Genomic DNA, 9,073 nt, shown 5'->3' with positions numbered 1-9,073 from the left:
CTTTTAATAGTTGGGACAGTTGAAATTTGTTTGTGTCAACTTTTCAGACGTTGATGCAGTCAAAAAATGTTTGTTACAACGTTTCTAGAGTTTGGACAGTTGTAAAATGTTTGTTACAACTTTTTAAAGGCTGTTACAGTCATTAAATGTTTATTACAAATTTTAAAAGGTTGCTACAGTCGTTAAATGTTTAAAACAAACATTTCATAGGTTGTTGCAGTCGACAAATATTTTAGCGTCACGGTAGCAACTCAGTGTAAAAAAAAATTTACGTTTCAACCGGCTCTCAAGATTTGATATAGTTGTGAAATAGCCCATAATTTATACTATTATCATCTATTGTGCGGTTGTTGACTTGTTTTGTTTTTTATTTATTTATTTTGCGATTGTTGTTTGTCTTTTGTCGTTTTCCGTTTATTGCAATAGCATTGTCCGTTTATTTTTGACATGTGCGTTTGATTTCCCTTTAGGTATCTTTACTTTTTATTTTATCTATTCAGATTCGTTCATAACTGGTTTTACATACCAGAAGCCTTCGTTTAAAAATAGAGTTTTAATATTATTGCAGAAGATGCTAATGAATTCATTCAAATTTATATTTGAAAATTTTTTGATAACTTCTGATCGAGGAATAGAAAATGTACCGTCGGTGTACCTGAAGTAAATTTAAAGAATATGACTCAGTTACCAATATTGTACAGCATAATAAAACAGTTTTAATTTGAATTACTCTCCATGAGGGATATTTCCGATGATAAAAAAAAAAATAATTAAAACTGTCAAGTTTCATTAAAAACGGAAAACAATTCTTCACCGTGAACGATTTACCCTCTTTATTTTCTTGTCGGCAAACTGGACCTGCAGGTCGGCAAACTATATTTTACACAGGAAACTACAGATGTTAGACCACATGTACAATATAAGCCGAGCTGGAAATTATAATCGGTGAGTAGAAATGATCAATATTTTAAAGCATGTTTATCGAATAATCATGGATCCAAGATCTTCCTACAGACAGGCTATGAATCGACGATCTATATCACCACACTCGTGCATAGTTGCATGTTCCAAGGCAAAGTTAAGATTTGGGCTTGGAAAAGTTGTGCATCATTGAAATTCATGTATGACACCATTCCCCCTCCCCCTTTTATCATGTGTATGTCATTTAATCCCTTATTTACTTTGCATACATCACCCCATGGGTGACAAGGTCAAGGGAATAAAAAAAGGTTACTCTTGATCTTCATCGTCTTACTGTTAAACTCTAACATGTGGGGCATTGGTTAACTTTTGTTGTGCGGGATGGCCTTTAACAGGACCTATACATCATGTACATATTGTATGTTAATGTATTGTTAACTCTCTGGTCTTAAATTTGCATGAAATACTTGTCACTGGACTTTTTATAACCAAAAACCAACCAATCTTTACATGTACATATCCATTTAATTGTGTTACTAATGCTGGATTACAAGTATTTCCCTGGTTTTGCTTTATCAGCTGATAGTTTTGGTTCTATTATTTAAGAATGCATTGTGACGTCACAATTTCCATTGAAAAACATGCATAGTACAAATTAATATGACGGTGTACGAAAACATATGATATGACCATAAAGTTTTATGAAAATTATTAATTTTAGTGACTTATTTAGCAAGTATGCATTTTCATTCAATTTTTAAATAATTCCCAAATATGGACAACAAAACACGAATATATTTGATAATATATTAGGCATTGAAAGTGAATATGTATTAGATGGTTAAAAATAACATTAATCATCAAAATAAAACAATATTATTAACTTAATGTTCCTGAAACCATGCACAGAGTCATAACCATGATAACAGTTGCCATTTAAACACAGTTGATTAAACAAAATGTGCTAATTCAATTAGTAATTGTTTCATCATGTACTTAAGGATTCATATTGAACAAGGGTTGTGGAGGTTGTTGCATCTTTTCTCAAATGAATAATTACAATGAATAAAATATCTATAAATATTTCATCATGTTAATTGCTACATGCACATGGTTTTAAGTTAAAAAGAAATAAAAACATATTAAAAGAGCAAAGTTAGCATCATAATTATATTCTTTTTAGATTTAACATAGAATATTAAATCACTATACATTTGTAAATACTTTGAACCTAAACTATATATTTTCATGTGAAATTTTTATATAAATTGTGCCCTGTAGCATGGTTAGTCAAAATTCATTTATTCCATAAACATGATAAATGTTATCTAGTAGTAACATTCAAGGGTCTTTTTATTTATTCCACCATTAAAATGATTAAAGGACTTTCTATTCATGAGTCAAATTTGTGTGTTAAATTGTGTTTTGGTTACTTTATTGTTGCCTTACTGAATGAATGAATGAATCTTTATTGCAAAAGCATAAACATGCTATGGCAAAATTAACAACATATATTACATAATATAAAACATGAATAGACAGCAGAGAACAATAGTATAATACAATGACATATAAAGTTATGAGACTATATTAGATCGAATATTCCATGCAGCTTGTACATAATTACATAATTTGATCGTAAGAGACTTACTAGAAGCTTGTAGTATATTTAATAGTTTGAGATTATTAGGCCAAGAACAATAATACTTTGGTAAAAATTGTGTTCGTACAGATCTATAAGCTGGACAAACAAGAACAAAATGGTATTCATCTTCAATAACACACATTTTACAACATTCACATAAACGATTTTCTCTAGAAATATTATTATAACGACCAACTTCAATATTTAACTTTAATGTTCCACTACGTAACTTTGTTAGCAAACTAACATTATTGCTATAAGAAAGATATTTTTCAATATAAAAAGTTAATTTAAATCTACAATAAAAAGACAGTTTACTACATTCCTGAATAGTTTTTGACCAATTCTGCAAGTATTGATCCTTAATACGAGTTTTAATATTATTTATACATATTGTGCTAGCATCTTGATTTAGCCATACATAATTTAATCCAAGATCATATAATATATCCCGTATATTTGAGGCCCAGTTTACATAACCATTGACAGCATCGTCATACAAGAGTTTATACACATCGTATACAACTTTTGGTTTATTTGTAATAATATGTAACCAATATTTCAATATTTTTTGTTTTCTAACAATAAAAAGAGGTAAATGGCCAAGTTCGCCATATAAAAAACATGTTGGTACATTTCGACCCAATTGTAACACAAATCTACAAAAACGGTTATGGATAAGTTCGATATCTTTAGCACGATGGAAACCCCATATTTCTGATGCATAGCCTAAGACGGATCCGACCATACTGTCGAAAAGAAACATCTGTTCTTCTGGAGTGATAAAGAATTGTTTGAGAGAGTTCATTAGAGATGACATGGCTCTAGATCCTTGTTGTGCTAAACGTTTTTGAGTATGTAAAAACTTTCCGTTGTAATGTAATAATATACCAAGGTACACATATGAATTAACAACTTGCAGTTCCTTGTTATCATAGAAAAAATGAGTGTCTACTGGTCTAAATCCATTTCTAAATACCACTACTTTGGTTTTATCAGCGTTTACTTCGATATTCCATTTATTGCAGTAAAGTAAAAGTTTATCAAATAAGTGTTGCAGAACAGTCGGTGTTTTTCCAAATAAAACGGTGTCGTCAGCAAAAAGTATTAGATATATAAGAATTCCATTCAAAGATATGACATCTTCGTTTACATCAGTGGAGATATCTTGAATAATGTCATTTATAAAAAATAAGAAAAGTAAGGGAGATAAGGGCTCGCCTTGTTTTACACCAAGATGGTTATCAAAAGCCTCTGATAGAACTCCACCAGACCGCACACGTAAACGCACAGATGAATAAATAGAATTTACCATTGATACGAATTTACTGCTAACTCCAGATTTGAGAAGTTTGTATATCAAAATTCTTCTGTCCACCTTATCAAACGCCCTTCGGAAGTCTACGAAACCACAGTATAACTTTGATTTATGCTGAAGAGTATGTGAAATAATTCCATGCAGAGTAAATATAGCGTCAACAGTCGAACGTCCTGGCTGGAATCCAAATTGGTTGTCTATTATATGATTTTCGTCCTGAGACCACGATAACAAACGGTCAGTTAGAATACTAGTGAACAACTTCGAAAGGATGCTTACTAATATTATAGGTCTATAATTAATCGGATTCGTAAGATCACCACTTTTAGGAACAGGAATAACTAAGCATTCAGTCCAATTTTCTGGATATATTCCGATAGCAAAGATCGAGTTGAACAAAGTTTTTAAAATAGGTGCGAAAAATAAAGGACATGACGAAAACATCTCACCTACAATTTCATCGTTACCTGCACTTTTTCTGGATTTAAGTCTCTTTAGTGCTTTAATAACTTCGTCTTCGGAAATGTCTGTATCTAGTAAGTCTATATTAACACCATCAAAATAAGTGTTATTTAAAAGATCTAATACTGTATCAGATAGCTCGGGTGGGTTCATACCAAGAACATTTTCAAAATAATTAAACATTTCTTCGTTGTCCACTACACACTTTGATTTGTTTTTTGGCTTTAAGGTTGACCAAAATTTTTTTGGATTGGTTTTTGCAATACTACAAAGTTCCAGACTTTTTTTCCTCTTATAATTGTACTGGGCTTTTCGCTTCACTTTATTGTAAGAATTTCTAGCAATCACGTATTCACTCCTGTTTGCAGCCGTCTGGTGACGTATAAAAAAGTTTCTCGTGACATGAAATCTTTTTCGGGCGTTTTTGCAATTTTCATCAAACCATTCATTATTTGGACGATTTTGGCGATCTATGTTTTTATGAATAGAAACTGATTGTCCAAACACTTTGAAAGCGCTATCGTAAATAATACGAGTTATCTCCCTTACAGCGTTATGCATGTCGACATCTGATGTAATATTAGTCACAACTGACAGTAGTTTTTCTCTATGAGGTTGTAACATTTGTGCATATTCATCATTTTTATTTGTTTCCCATTTAATGTAATTGCGTGTTGTAGTATTTGTTCTCTTTTGACATATAGTGGAAAAGTTAAGTTCAAAAAATAAAGGCATATGATCTGAGAACTCATTCATTTCTAGAACTTCAAAGTCACTAATGATACCATAATTGTTCGGAGACACAAGAAGATAATCGTTGACACTCGTCCCTTTACTATTACAAAACGTGAATTTACCATTCGTATCGCCACCGAGTCTACCGTTAGCTATAGTTAATCCCGTGTTGTAGCACACCTGTAATAATTTACGTCCAAAGGTGTTTACAACTTTATCCATTGAGCATCGATCAGAAATAATGGGGTTTTCAAAATGATTTACACTCGTTAAAAATTTATCTAATTGATCATTATATAAAACGTCACTCACTTCACCAATGCGACTGTTAAAATCTCCGCATATCAAAACGATGCCCTTTTCACTATAATCTAAAACAATACTTTCAATAATCTCATGAAAATCAATATCACAAATATTATAATATTTCGATTTCTCGTGTGGAATGTAAGAAAAACAAACAAAGACATCTTTAGTTGTATTGAAAAATGTGTGCTCAAATTTTAAAAGTAAAATACCATGGTTGACTTCTTTTTCAACAAAAATACCTTTACATAAGTGTTGTTTACAATATACAGCTAAACCACCTTCATTTCTGGTACCAATATTTTTATTTCTACAAAGACAAGTTATTTTTTCAAACCCTTCAATGTTTATAAAGTTATTTTCTTGTAACCATGTTTCACTAAAAAATAAAATGTTATACTTGTTTATTAGATTCAGAAAGTTATTATCATTATAAACTGATGTAAGGCCATTGATATTCCAACATAAACATTTTAATGTCTCAGAAAGTTCCCTGGAAATGTCCTATGGTTTATATTCTTTACCACCAACAAATATGCGGTCTTTAACGAAATACGCCTTTATCTCTTGTTCGCGCAACTCCTTAAGTATGGGTAATTTTTCCTTCCTCCGTATCTGGATTTCTTTAGGCAATTGTTCCGAGACGCCAAATTTCGAACCTTTCAAATTTTTTGCGTTTTTCTTTACCAAATCCCTACTTTCAAATGTTGAGAATTTTACTAAAATTGGACGTGTCTTTTCACCCTTTTTGCCTAATCGATGAGCATCTGAAATAACCACTTTCGTAGCAGCACCGTCTATTTTCATGTTATTTTCACAAAACCTGCCAATAATTTCAGAACAAATTTCCTCATCAGTTTCTTTAATATTATAGAAGATTAAGTTATTTTGCATATCAATCAATTCGTCTTTAAGTTTATTGTTTTCTTTCTTCATGTTGTCGACGGACGCATTTATTTCGTCTACAGAAATTTTTTTCCCGCTTACAGATTTCATTTGTTTCGATACTTTATCAAGTTCGGACTTAAAAGATTCAACTTTATCGAAATTGTTACTGATAAGCTGCGTCGATTTTTCAACTTGTTCCAAACGGTCGTCCATGACTTTGGCATTTACTTCTAGTTTTACAACTTTAGCATTCAAAGAAGTAACTAAGGAGTCTATTTTGTCAAGTTTATTAAGTTTATTTTCAAATGTATCCATTCTCTGAAATAACTCATCAACCCAGACTGGACGTTGTTGGGATGTGTATTGCATGACTGGCGATGAATGTTGTACCTGTTGCATAGGATATATTGCACCGGAGTTCGGAGTAGAGCATAGCTGTTGATTTTGTAGTTGAAACATCGGGTTTGGACTAGGCGAGTACATTAAGTTTGTATCTTGAGTAAAACGTTGCTGGTTCATATTGTTCATATTGCTCATTAAACTTGGATTGTCAAATAAAGGGTATGTGTGATTGTTTACATTCGTTGTGTCGCCTGTGTACAGCTCACCTTTGTTTACATTTGTCGAACTGAGTATGTCCTTTTTTTTACTTTTCTTTTTGGATGGCTTTTTGTCTATTAAGTCATTTACAACACTATTGTCACTACTATTACTTCTGTTTGACCTTCTTCTTATTCCCTTTCTAGGCATATTTCCACACAAAAACTAGAAATTTCATTCTCACTACTAATTCACTACTGACCACTGTCCGCCATGTTATCTTTTGTTGGGTTGATGCATCATTGATATATAATTATATCCCACATCTCCTTTCATCATGTGCATTCACATCTGACTGCAGATTTTTTGCCTTTCCTACATAATTATTGTATGTTTAACATTCAATATGTGCGGAAAACATAACAAACAAATCTATCTGTAAGCATATTTTTTTTTATCTAAACATGGTATAAACTTTTATGAAGCTCCAAATATTTTTTATAGATATTGTATTATCAAGTAAGTTGTCATAAAATTTACTGTGTTAACTGCATTGTATGTCTAATAATTTAGTTTAAAAATACCTTTTATTCAAATTCAAAATAAATAATTAAAATATATGTATTTACTGAACATAAATTCATGACCATGCAAATGTGACATTAAAATAGGTAATAATCAGGATGTTAACACTGGATAGGTAATAATCAGGAATTCTTATAAACATGCTATAGCTAATATACAGATTAAGACACACAATAGTTTATTGCCTTGGGGAGGAATTTTAAACTGTCATGGGTATATATTGAGGATGATTTTATAATGATGTTCACAAATTATAATTGTCCTCTTCAAAATTTTGATAAATTTTTCAAAATAAATTATAATTTAAGCAGTTAAGAAAAATATGAAACAGCAGGATATAATATTATTTTGGATACAAATTATGCATATTTTAAAAGTTATCTGAGTATTGATTTATCAAAATAAAATTGGGTAAATAACTAAAATAAAATAAAGAAAGTGTTGTCTGAGCTGCAAAGCATTATTTAATACAAGCTGTAATAAGTAAAAAGTATTCTGGGTAACACAAAAGATGTAAAAGTAAACTCAAGGATTTAAAACATTAACAGGGAGGGTTAAGCCTTGGAACAGTATATATATTATCCTGATTAACCTTAGGACAAAGATTCTACATTTACATCACAAAGGTTTATTCATTATATGTACTTGACAAAGGGAAAGTCAATAGCATCTATATAGTAACAGTGCATTTATTTATTTAATTATTTTTTTCATTCTTTAAACTTTTCTCTGTAGTATCAATCTAACTCATATTAACATGAACAAAAGCAATAACCTGTTGTGTTTTAGAGAGGAATAACTATGTCCATGATGTCTGACTTTAAAGAATTGATGAAATAAAGTATGGTGTGAGCCTCAATAAGACAGTAACGCTTCAATGAAAGTACACAGTCACACATAAAAAATTGTTAATGTAGGAAAAAAGACAATACCATATATAGAATTTAGACCCCCTAAAAAGATTTATTCTTCTTGTTTAAAATTGGGACTTAAAAATATAGTTGTATAAGTCCTAGAAATTTTTTGTCAATCAAATGAGGATTGCTAGTTTTCATCTAGGTAAATACAGTTATTGTCATTGACTTTCTTTTAAGTACCATACAATGTATATAGTATTATGTTAGTTAAAATTTTACTGTACTTTAGTCTCAATGTATATATTTTTTTGTAGATTCATATTGGCTTGAGCATGACTCCTACTTAGAATATGAAGCCTGCTACATGTGCACTTTGATGCATAGGAAATATAGATGTCACTGAGTCACTCTTATAGCTGCAAATTGTGAAACAGTGGATTAATTCATTATTTTGTGCTAGTTATTTATTGTTTTTGGAAATAATGAATAGCACTTGCAGCATTATTCCATGATGATGATGACTTGTGATGTTAGGATTAAATTGGACAAGAAAAAAATTGTGCATTGTACATGTTGTACAAATAGGAAACTTACAAATTGTATTAAAGGAGGACCACAGTACTGGATGACTAAATAACTTGGATAATCGTGATAATTATTCATTTGGTATATCAATAATGAATTTGGAATAACAAGATTTCATAGTTTCAGTGCATATTATAGTGCAATCATACATTGTATCTGAATTCCATGAATACCTTGGATAATTATTCATTTGAAATAGCCATTTGGAATAATGAAAATTCATAGTTTCAG

The sequence above is a fragment of the Mytilus californianus genome, unplaced genomic scaffold (genome assembly GCF_021869535.1).
Source record: "Mytilus californianus isolate M0D057914Y unplaced genomic scaffold, xbMytCali1.0.p SCAF_7, whole genome shotgun sequence".
NCBI lineage: Eukaryota > Metazoa > Mollusca > Bivalvia > Mytilida > Mytilidae > Mytilus > Mytilus californianus.
The sequence above is the reverse complement of the archived record's forward strand: the minus strand, read 5'-3'. Positions refer to the sequence as shown.